This window comes from Polyodon spathula, chromosome 31, assembly GCF_017654505.1.
Source record: "Polyodon spathula isolate WHYD16114869_AA chromosome 31, ASM1765450v1, whole genome shotgun sequence".
NCBI lineage: Eukaryota > Metazoa > Chordata > Actinopteri > Acipenseriformes > Polyodontidae > Polyodon > Polyodon spathula.
Window position 1 is genome coordinate 306329 of NC_054564.1, and position 12389 is coordinate 318717.

At 48.7% G+C, this 12389-nt stretch overlaps 1 protein-coding gene across 4 annotated transcripts in view; it reads left to right on the plus strand.

Annotated features, from left to right (window-relative positions):
• Positions 1-6698: 6698 nt before the first annotated feature.
• The window catches only part of LOC121303099 (semaphorin-4C-like), a 29482-nt gene continuing 23791 nt past the window's right edge, over positions 6699-12389 (plus strand). For 2 of the 4 annotated variants that reach the window (XM_041233549.1, XM_041233548.1), the window contains exon 1: positions 6752-6830. The gene's annotated coding sequence lies outside the window, so the exon portion shown is untranslated. Of the gene's footprint in view, positions 6729-6751; positions 6831-12389 lie in introns of those variants that run through there. The other 2 variants (XM_041233553.1, XM_041233550.1) reach the window with 2 other exon arrangements.

Genomic DNA, 12389 nt, shown 5'->3' on the forward strand with positions numbered 1-12389 from the left:
ATGAGTGTTTCAGGTGTTAGGAGTTGGTTATACTAACTGGAATTGTTTTTGCAGGGCTGTCCTGAAGCTGGCTGCTGTTGCTCACTTCGGTGAGCTTCAGGACCAGCTGGCTGAGGGAAGTCTTTTCTGGGCTGAGCTCTTGGTATTGCAGGGCTCAGTTGCATTAAGTCGTTTTCTCTCTTGAATTCAAATTGAAATCTATCCTAACTGGCACAGCAAGTTATGCAAGTGTTGGCAAAGTCCGTGCCACACATGCACAGATACATTGTAAACCAGCACAAGGAGGGAGAGAGGAGAGAGAGGAGAGAGAGGAGAGAGAGAGAGGAGAGGAGAGAGAGAGAGAGAGAGAGAGGAGAGAGGGAGGAGAGGAGAGAGAGAGAGAGGAGAGAGAGAGAGAGGAGAGAGGAGGAGGAGATGGGAGAGAGGAGAGGGGAGAGATGAGAGAAGAGAGGAGATGGGGGAGAGGGAGAGGAGAGGAGAGAGGAGAGATGAGAGAGAGAGAGAGAGGGAGAGGAGAGAGGGGAGAGAGGAGAGAGGAGAGAGGGGAGAGGAGAGAGGGAGGAGAGGAGAGAGAGAGAGCCGAAGGAGGGATGAGTTCCCCTCTCATTCCTCTAGATCTCTACCTCTCTCCCTGAGAGGACGATTCTCTCTTCTCAGGATTCTACCTACTCGCCCTCTCCCCTCTACGCTTCAGAATAGCGGATGGAGCGGGACCCCGGGATCCCTCTCTGGGAGAGAGAAGAGAAGAAAGAAGTGGGGAGATTTATGAGTCGAAGGCTTGTACTTTCTCACCTTCTTTGCCTATTCCTTTCGCTCTGAGAGAGGGAAGACCACTCGACAAAGGACGAGAGAGAGACAGCTATGACAAAAAGTTGCTGATGCAGGTCGAGACAAACTCGCCTACAAGTGGTCGCGGTTTAAGAACCCTATATGGCCGGACTGGAGATTTTAGTAGCTTCGAGCTGTCTCACCAGTTTCCGCAAAAAACGAAAACTGTGGAGAGCGTAGGGGGAGAATGATGAGGGGAGGAGAGAGGAGAGAGGAGACAGGGGCGAGCAGGTTTATTGAAAGGCTTCTCCTGTTTTAGTAGCTTCAGAAAATGTCTGTCTCACGTTTCTCAGCGTTTTGCACAGTGGAGAATGAAAGGAGCATTTATTTCTTGCTGTTCTCTCTTCTCTTCGTTTTTCTAAACTCAGCTCTGTTGAGTGTTCACCAGTGTTGGGTGACGTGTGGAGCTCTGGACAAAGGTTTTGCATCCCCCTCTAGAACTAACTACATTTGCTTCATGAAGTCGCTTTGTAGTTTTCCCATGAACTTCACGACAAACTGATAAAAACATGAAATTCTACTGTACTGCTAGTAATGCTTCTGGTAGAGTTTTGTAGTTTCTTTTATTGCAAGATGTTAAATAAAAGATTTCAAATCGATACTTACTTGTATAAAAATATAATGAATAAACACATTGTCTTCATGCAAGCTGAGGAATTCAACGCTGGCAGAGCCGGAATTCTGGGAATATCAACGCCTCCACAGAAAATGCATTTTCCATTTTTTTTTTTTGTTCTGCAGGTTATGAAAAGAAAAGCCGAATTCTTTAAGAGACAAAAGCCGCTTGTGTGCGTGTGCGTGTGTATGTGCGCGTGTGTTGGCGTGTGCGTGTGCACGTTTTTGCATTTTTTTACATTGCTCTAGTTGAATCTCGTCTCCCGCACTGTTGGTCTCTTCGTTTCTTTCAGAATGTGTCTCTTGTGACAGGATGGAAAGAAAATGCAAACCAAGAAAATGCAAACCAAGACATTCCTGCTGCCTTCAGAGCCCACTGGAGAGCGGGCGAGGGGGGGGGGGGGGGGGGGGGGTGCTGAACAGCCTGTCTCTGTGTCTCTGTGTCTCTCTCTCTCTCTGTGTATGTGTGTCTGTGTCTCTTTCTCTGTGTCTCTGACTCTCTCCTCCATCTCTCCCCCCTCTCCTCTCCCCTCTCTCCTCTCTCCTCTACCTCCACTTCTCTCCTCAATCTCTCTCTCCTCTCTCTCTCTCTCTCTCTCTCTCTCTCTCTCTCTCACAAACACACACACACTGTGGAGGATTTGAATATAAAGAATATTCTACATTCTGATGAGGAGTCACATTCTTTCCTCCTGACCCTGTATTTTTTGTACAGTATTTTTGCAGCTTCCCTCCCCCATGGTTATACTCTTCAGAGTTTACCCGGGCTTGCCATGTGTTTCCCCTAGTAAAAGCACAGCAAAGTGTAATAGAGCACAATGCAAGCATTGTAAAGCACAGGGAGGGATGGTAAAGCATAGGGAAGCATCGTAAAGCACAGAGAGGTGTGGTAAAGCATAGGGAAGCATTGTAAAGCACAGAGAGGTCTGGTAAAGCACAGGGAAGCATCGTAAAGCACAGAGAGGTCTGGTAAAGCATAGGGAAGCATTGTAAAGCACAGAGAGGTCTGGTAAAGCATAGGGAAGCATTGTAAAGCACAGAGAGGTCTGGTAAAGCATAGGGAAGCATTGTAAAGCACAGAGAGGTCTGGTAAAGCATAGGCAAGCATTGTAAAGCACAGAGAGGTCTGGTAAAGCACAGGGAAGCATTGTAAAGCACAGAGAGGTCTGGTAAAGCACAGGGAAGCATTGTAAAGCACAGAGGAAATGCACACACAGACAGACCTCACTGACCGAGATAATTCAGCGATCATTTATTAATAAACGAGGGCAGCTTTATAATGATACGGTGAGCGGACTTTCCCTTTAACAAGCCATTCTGCCCCCCCCCCACCCTTAAATGGGCCTCCCCTTTAACAGTCCCGCTGAGGCGTGTGGATCCAGCCTCTGGTTCCTCATTTGGCTGGCTGTGTAATGGAGCCCCGTCCCTGCCACTCTGCAGTGCTCAATAGCCCTCTGTGCGCTGCACAGCCCCTGGAGAGAGGAAGCAGGCTGCCTGTGTAACAGGGTGCCTTTGTGTGAGAGCGAACTGCAGAGCATTCACACAGGAGCCCTGCGGGAAACAGGGCAGCCAGGCAGGTTTCCACGAGAGCACTGCGAAGGAGGAGTCAAACAAACCAGGTCCTATTGGAAGAGACTCTGCAGCAGCTGCAGTTGTTGATGAAGCAGAGTTCACCCCCCTGGTCTCTGTGAGTCGCTCTGGATAAAAGCCTCTGCTGAATGACTCATCGAAAGAGCTCCAACCTGCATACAGGTCCCAAGTTTTCAACCTCCCTATATAGAACAAACTGATTCTGCTTCATAAATTCGAATGAAAGCTGCTGAATAATGTAACGCTAACATATTGAATTCCATGCCGCTTTGGAGTTTAACCAGATGCTTAAACATTGTAAAATTTGACATTTTGAAATCTAACATGAAATACTTACTGTACTACTGGTATGGCTTCCGGCAGACTTTATTGCAAAATCATTTTGTAGTTTCTTTGCATACATGATGTTAGATAATATATCTAAGTTAAGTTCATATATTTGAATTGTAGGTGATGCAGAACTCCTAAACACCAACAGCAGGGTTACACGTTTCTTCAGCTCTGTTCCAGTAAGTCAGCGGTACAAGTCTCAATATGTTGTGAGCTCTTGAGAAACCGAGAAGCTTACAGGAAATGTACACACAGAGAGACCTCACATGGAGACACAAACACGCCCACGCACACACAAACACAAACACACACACGCACGCACCCCAGGAGAAAACACGTGTGCTCTGGTCTTCACTGTCATCAGAGGCTGTGGGAGACAGATCGGGCTTCATTGATGTCTCAGAGGAGACGCAGTGAGGCAATCCAGTGGGGGACAGACTGGTGACAGGGGGCAGGAGACCCGTCTTCACACGGGGAGAGTGGAGATGGGGGTGGGATGGGTTCCCAAGCCAGGCTGTCGATGCTGAATCACTGCGATCCTCTGAGACCCGACAGAGTTCTGAGATCAATCAGCTGCTGGGAACCAGGCGAGCACTGAGGGGCTGAACCGGGTGAGCGCTGAGGGGCTGAACCGGGCGAGCGCTGAGGGGCTGAACCGGGCGAGCTCTGAGGGGCTGAACCGGGCGAGCTCTGAGGAGCTGAACTGACTTGTGTGGATCACAGATGTTCTCATGTTCTCATTTTCTATCTGCCCTGCAGCTAATTCCCAGCCTGGTGCTGGCTCTTTTCTTTCTGCTTGGTAACCCTACCTCAGTGATGCACTAAACCTCAACCCCTCTGCAGGTGTGCCAGTGCAATTTACTGCAGGCAACAGACAATTGAATTACAGGGGGATCCATTTTTCCTTCTTCTGCGGTTTAATTGAAGATTAATCTGGAGCGCCTGAAGGAAAACTATAGCAGATTTATCTTTCTTTCTTTCTTTCTTTCTTTCTTAATAGATAATAACAGAAAGCCTTTATTTGTGTTTCGTGGTTTCACCGAGGGACAGAAAAGGAAACCACACAAGAAGATAATTATATATTGTTTAAAGCAGATAAAGTACCCAGCTGCAGGTGGGGGGAGGATGGGGGGGGGGGTGTGGGGGGTACAGAAGGAGGATGGGATAGGGGAGGGGGGTGGGGATTTATGGGTACCCCCCCCCCCCCAGATAGGTATAGGGGGGGTACCCCCCCCATCCATGGGATCTAGATATAATATCACGACAAATCTCCATTTCTATGATATGGTTATAATACTTATATGTGGAAAGCAAATGTTCACTAGTGGTACAAAGTTCTGATAGGATGACTAAACAGTGTGTTTACAGGAAAAGGAACTACAGTAATGTCTGATCAGTCAGCAACACAGATATCAGTTCTGATCAGCACAGATATCAGTTCTGATCAGCACAGATATCAGTTCTGATCAGCACAGATATCAGTTCTGATCAGCACAGATATCAGTTCTGATCAGCACAGATATCAGTTCTGATCAGCACAGATAACAGTTCTGATCAGCACAGATAACAGTTCTGATTAGCACAGCAACACAGACATCAGTTCTGATCAGCACAGATATCAGTTCTGATCAGCACAGATATCAGTTCTGATCATCACAGATAACAGTTCTGATCAGCACAGATAACAGTTCTGATCAGCACAGATAACAGTTCTGATCAGCACAGATAACAGTTCTGATCAGCACAGATAACAGTTCTGATCAGCACAGATAACAGTTCTGATCAGCACAGATAACAGTTCTGATCAGCACAGATAACAGTTCTGATCATCACAGATAACAGTTCTGATCAGCACAGATAACAATTCTGATCAGCACAGATAACAGTTCTGATTAGCACAGCAACACAGACATCAGGTGGATTCCCGCTCCCTGCTCAAAAACAAGCCCTTTGGTTTTCTTGATTCCCTGCTGTCGAACCCGACCCACATGCTGCTGTGAGCGGGCTGGCTGGGGTTGGGGGCGCAGCGTCCAGCGCGGTTATTCTGCTCATGCATTTATTCATTTGATTTGGGTGTATTTATAAAGGATTGTTACTGTGTCATATTTTAAAGGGCAGCTTCCTGACGTCACCCCCCCCACTGAGATTTGAATCAGTGCATTGTTTATCGTCTCTGGTCTAACTGCTGAAATAAAAAGAGACAACAGTGGATTCATTTCTGAGTGCAGGTATAAACAGAGAACACGACGGCTCAGGGCAGGTGACATTTATACAATTATAGAAACACGTGAATACGGGTGCCTCTAGGGTCCAATCGCAGGAGAGCACGGCGAGGGGTGGAGAAGTGCAGTTGATGCAAGCACTGGAGCAAATGAGAGCCGGATAGCCCGGTACAGACATCAGGATCGGGGTGACAATGAGGCAGGCATGTCAAAATTAACACATGGGCTAGGGGAGGTGTTATCTGCGTGTTAAATATTATTATTATTATTATTATTATTATTATTATTATTATTATTATTATTATGTTATCGTCGTTGGAATTCACTGGAATTATAATTTTTTTAGGGGATGGGAATCCGACTCCTGTTGCACAGCGGTGTGATCCAGTCCAGGTTTTACTAGCAGCTTGATCAGCCCCAGTGTGTCTAGGCAACAAGCTCAGGTGTGTCTGATTATTAAACTCACAGTGAAACAAGGAGTCTTGTTTCCAGCACTGATATTCGACACCTGTGTTTCGTGTGTCTTTATCTGCTTCACTGTGTGACTCTGTACAATATCACAAGTAAGCGAGAACTGCGTGCGTAATTAAATCCGATCACCAATAAAATAATAAACAAAGAAACTCTATTCCTGTTAGTTACGCTCTTGCTGCACCAGGTTGCATAATCAATTCCCCATTGCAAGTTTTACAGTCTGTACTTTACAAATGAAAACAGCTAGTAACGAGCCTGTGTTTCTCGATGATGCCACGCCAGGCGTGGCCATGCGAGGTTCAGGCAGTTCAATCATTCTCAGTACAGTTTCAAATAGACTGGCGGTGCTGGCAGTAACGCGGTGAAGGATTATATATATTAAATATTATACAATTGAAGACTGCTTCGCTGTACAGAATATATAACGTTATATGAAGGCTGCGCGTTTAATTTCAAACAGCGTTTTAATTTTCAGCAAGATTTTTAGACTGAGCTGCGTAAAAACCAAACCAGCCCGGCGGTGCCTGGGATACCGCTGAACGGAGGGAAGTCTGCAAAAAAATAGCCGGTTTGAGCCTGGAAAAAAAAAAAAAAAACCTTGGATATTATTTTTCTTTTGACGCTGTGAAATAAGAAAAAAACAAAAGGAAATAATCGAGAGGAAAAACCAAAAAAAAAAAAAAAAAAAAAAAAACCAAAAAAAAAAAAAAAAAAAAAAAGCCCGCATCGCTTTTGCAGGAGCCCTTTCTGCATCTGCAGGAGCAAACCAGTGTAAGTTAAATACGGATCTGTGGTGGTGTTGTTTCTTCTTTGTGTGCAAACGGTTTGCCTCGTAACTGGGTGCTGATTCGGGTGCTCTGTGTTTGCATTTTAACAGAACTTCAGTCCTGTTTCCGAGTCGGGCTCGGTCCAGAAATACGTCAGTATATATGACTGTATCTTTATTTTTCCGTTTTCAGTTCTCATGGAAGTCCTTGGTTAAGAGCGCTTGCACTTAGTCGTGTACAATATAACACTGCCGCTAAATAGACTCCTGTTTTAGTGGCAGAAATAATGTTGTTTCCTGAGCCGCGATTAGTTTACCCATCTACAGGTAATTAAAAAACATTATATAAACACCCGAATCATATGAATTAGAGGCAGAACGATCCGCGTTAATGGCGTGTGATCCAGAGATGAGTCTCTATCTCTCTTTTATATATCTCTTACACACACACTCACACTCATGTAAACCTTGCGTACGTGCAAAGAGCTTGTTGTTGTTTTTGGAAGTGTGCGCCTTCACTCAGTTTCGGAGTGCCGCTCTGGTTCCACTATGAAGAGATTGCTGTGTTTTTTATTTTCCACGGGTGTGTTTTTTCACTATAAAGCGATTGCCGTGCTGTGTTTTTTTTTTCACGGGTGTACGGTTACAGTGTTTCAGAGGGTTTTAAATATTGAATACGGGGGGTGGGGTAGGGTTGGGGCTCCTATTACACTGCAGAACACCACAAGATATCGGAACTGGGGGCAGCTACTGGAAATTAAAGGGGCAGGAGCGTTTAAAGACAATGTACCGATTCCCGTCGGCTCACGGTAATATATTTGAGAAACAAGCGAAATAATAATTTATAGACAGCAGTGCAGCTCGGGGCATCGAGGAGCGACGATGATACACAGCGGGGGCTGGGGGTGAAACCCGGGTGTAACTATGCTACAGTAGATACCCCGATAGATAAATCCGCACACTTCGCAGGAAAGCGGCGGTGCGGTTCAAGTCGACACGCACCGCCGCCCCGCCGAAACGTCTGTCCGTCACGTTTCTGTACTTTCCCGGGTTGCTCCGCTGTGGGGTTTTCTGAGCCTCTCCCGGTTCGGGTGTTTGCTGTGCTGGCTCGGAAGGGGTGAAGTATGTGTTCCAAGAAAGCTAATATTAATAAATGTATTGTAGCGAACTCAGGGTAACGCAGGCAGGCGCTACAGTGTTATTAATTGGTCTTTTAGTAGAGGCTGTTATCCAGAGCGACTCACAGAGACTAGGAGGGTGAATAGGACCTCGTTTGTTTTGGGTCTCATCCGAAGGACGGAGCACAAGGAGGTTCAGTGACTTGGTCAGGGTCTCACGCAGGGAGTCAGTGGCTGAGCTGGGTCCGGTCCGCTCTGCTCCTGGTTTTACTGCGAGTTTAATCAGACACACCTGGGCTTGTTAGTTGCACACACTGGGGCTGATCAAGCCTGTAATACAAACCCAGAATGGGTGAAACCGCTATGCAGTTGGAGTCTTATTCCCACCCCTGTAATGAAGACGGATGCCGGCTTCAGGCGAACAAAGCCGCAGAATCAGGAAGGCAGTTTCCCAGCTGGGATTGTGTGAGTGGGAACCTGGCCACATCCCCAGGCTTCAAAATAAGAGGAAGGAAATCCGATAATACTGGGAGTGACCGGTTTGTGGGCTCGGCGTGCGCTTCTCGAAACTCCAGCTGGGCGGCTGCCCCCAGGACACTACTTCCTGACCCCTGATAGCCCCTGTGATGAACGGTCTGGTTCGCCGAGGCGTGCTGCCAGCCTCTGCTCTGAAACCCCTCTGGCTTACACTCCTGTTGCGTTGTCGTTCTCACCCATTCCAGGTTTTAATAAGAGCTTGATCAGCCACAATGTGTCTAGGTGACAAGCTCAGGGGTGCTTCTTTTCAGATGCCTAGGAAAACCAGGAATGGATCAGACTGCTGTGCAGTGGAGTCTTATTTCTATCCCTGATCAGCAGGTGTTTATTGGGGGCAGTGCAAACAGTTGACTGGAAAGAAGTAACTGCATGTGCCTTGGAGTTGTTCTGCCTGCCTGTCTGTTTCTCTCTCTCTCTGTCTGTCTGTCTGTCTGTCTGTGTCTCTCTCTTTTTCTCTCTGTCTCTGTGCCCTTGATTTGATCAGTGATGTCTTCAACATTTCAGTGAACCGAAGCAGTTCTGTGTCTCTGACCCGAAGCCTTTCTGCAGGGATGTGAAGTTTGGACAGGGCTTTGTGGTATCTGGCCGCTGGTCTTCTCTGTGGGAATGCATGCTCTTTAAAAGCCTCCTCCATGCAGTTCAGCATTGCGAATTCAACACGGCTGCAGAGTGAATGCACTGCAACGCTGGCTGCAAACACACAAGCAAAGCAGCGCACCCGACACCGAGCTGCGGCTGCTGCTGCTGGAGCCGTTTCCTGACAGTTTTTTTTTTTTTTTTTTTTTTTTTTTTGACACTGTTCCAATCTATCTGCCCTCTCCGCTTCGGTGCTCAGTAACGCACACCGTTGTGAGGGAGCTGTTTTGCGCAGAGCCCTGAGACATGCTTTACCCTGTTCACCTGTCAGTAAATGTGCGATTTTCCTGCAGTGTAGTGATGCAAGTCTGGGGTCTGACTGTCCTTGTAAGGCATGTGCCGAATCACTGCGTGTGGATGAATCCTGATTCTTGCTGTACAAATTTAACATTTCATCTCCAAATTTAAAGCTATGAAATGCAAGCAGCGGGGGTAGCAAAAACCCAGCATTTTTTCAAACAGGAATGACTCAGCAGCTCTGCCACAGACTCGCTGTGTGTGTGAGACCCTGAGCAAGTCACTGAACCTCCTTGTGTGTGTGTGTGTGTGAGACCCTGAGCAAGTCACTGAACCTCCTTGTGTGTGTGTGTGAGACCCTGAGCAAGTCACTGAACCTCCTTGTGTGTGTGAGACCCTGAGAAGTCACTGAACCTCACTACTGGTGTGTGTGCAGGACCTGGAGGCAGTCACTGAACCTCCTTGTGGTGTGTGAGACACCCTGAGACTTGTTCAGTGATGTTGGTCACTCTTGTGTGTGTGTGTGTGTGTGTGAGTGACCCTGAGCAAGTCACTGAACCTCCTTGTGTGTGTGTGTGTGAGACCCTGAGCAAGCTACCGACTTAATAACTGCAGTTATTTTTCCAGTTTCACTAAACGGGTGACTGCTACAAATGTGTTAGTTGCAGCATCATGATTTTTTGGTAACAAATTTTTCTTAACAGCTGATAGTTCCTCTGCTCAGCCCTGCCGAAAACCAACACTGCCCACTGCAAAACACAAACCCACACCCTGACCAGCACACCGCACTGCAAAACACAAACCCACACCCTGACCAGCACACCCCACACCACACCGCAAAACACCAACCCACACCCTGACCAACACACCACACACCACACTGCAAAACACCAACCCACACCCTGACCAGCACACCCCACTGCAAAACACCAACCCACACCCTGACCAACACACCACACACCACACTGCAAAACACCAACCCACACCCTGACCAACACACCACACACCACACTGCAAAACACCAACCCACACCCTGACCAACACACCACACACCACACTGCAAAACACCAACCCACACCCTGACCAACACACCCCACTGCAAAACACCAACCCACACCCTGACCAGCACACCCCACTGCAAAACACCAACCCACACCCTGACCAACACACCACACATCACACTGCAAAACACCAACCCACACCCTGACCAGCACACCCCACTGCAAAACACCAACCCACACCCTGACCAACACACCCCACTGCAAAACACCAACCCACACCCTGACCAGCACACCCCACTGCAAAACACCAACCCACACCCTGACCAGCACACCCCACTGCAAAACACCAACCCACACCCTGACCAGCACACCCCACTGCAAAACACCAACCCACACCCTGACCAACACACCACACATCACACTGCAAAACACCAACCCACACCCTGACCAGCACACCCCACTGCAAAACACCAACCCACACCCTGACCAACACACCACACACCACACTGCAAAACACCAACCCACACCCTGACCAGCACACCCCACTGCAAAACACCAACCCACACCCTGACCAGCACACCCCACTGCAAAACACCAACCCACACCCTGACCAGCACACCACCACTGCAAAACACCAACCCACACCCTGACCAACACACCCCACTGCAAAACACCAACCCACACCCTGACCAGCACACCACACACTGCAAAACACCAACCCACACCCTGACCAGCACACCCCACTGCAAAACACCAACCCACACCCTGACCAGCACACCCCACTGCAAAACACCAACCCACACCCTGACCAGCACACCCCACTGCAAAACACCAACCCACACACTGACCAACACACCCCACTGCAAAACACCAACCCACACCCTGACCAACACACCCCACTGCAAAACACCAACCCACACCCTGACCAGCACACCCCACTGCAAAACACCAACCCACACACTGACCAGCACACCCCACTGCAAAACACCAACCCACACCCTGACCAACACACACACACCACACTGCAAAACACCAACCCACACCCTGACCAGCACACCCCACTGCAAAACACCAACCCACACCCTGACCAGCACACCCCACTGCAAAACACCAACCCACACCCTGACCAACACACCACACACCACACTGCAAAACACCAACCCACACCCTGACCAGCACACCCCACTGCAAAACACCAACCCACACCCTGACCAGCACACCACACACCACACTGCAAAACACCAACCCACACCCTGACCAGCACACCACACTGCAAAACACCAACCCACACCCTGACCAACACACCACACTGCAAAACACCAACCCACACCCTGACCAACACACCACACACCACACTGCAAAACACCAACCCACACCCTGACCAGCACACCCCACTGCAAAACACCAACCCACACCCTGACCAGCACACCCCACTGCAAAACACCAACCCACACCCTGACCAGCACACCCCACTGCAAAACACCAACCCACACCCTGACCAGCACACCCCACTGCAAAACACCAACCCACACCCTGACCAACACACCACACACCACACTGCAAAACACCAACCCACACCCTGACCAGCACACCCCACTGCAAAACACCAACCCACACCCTGACCAACACACCACACACCACACTGCAAAACACCAACCCACACCCTGACCAGCACACCACACTGCAAAACACCAACCCACACCCTGACCAGCACATCACACATCACACTGCAAAACACCAACCCACACCCTGACCAGCACATCACACACCACACTGCAAAACACCAACCCACACCCTGACCAGCACACCCCACTGCAAAACACCAGAAACGATCAACGTCATGCTCCTATGGGGAGAGACACAGAGGCGGCACACCGGACAGAACTGCAGGATCGATCCTGTCCCAATGACACACACGCACACACACCCGGCTGTCTTGGCAGTGTGTGTGTCTGACAGTTGTTGACAGATCGCCTCCAGGGAGTTTGCTGTCCTCTCTCTCTCTCTCTCTCTCTCTCTCTCTCTCTCTCTGCGC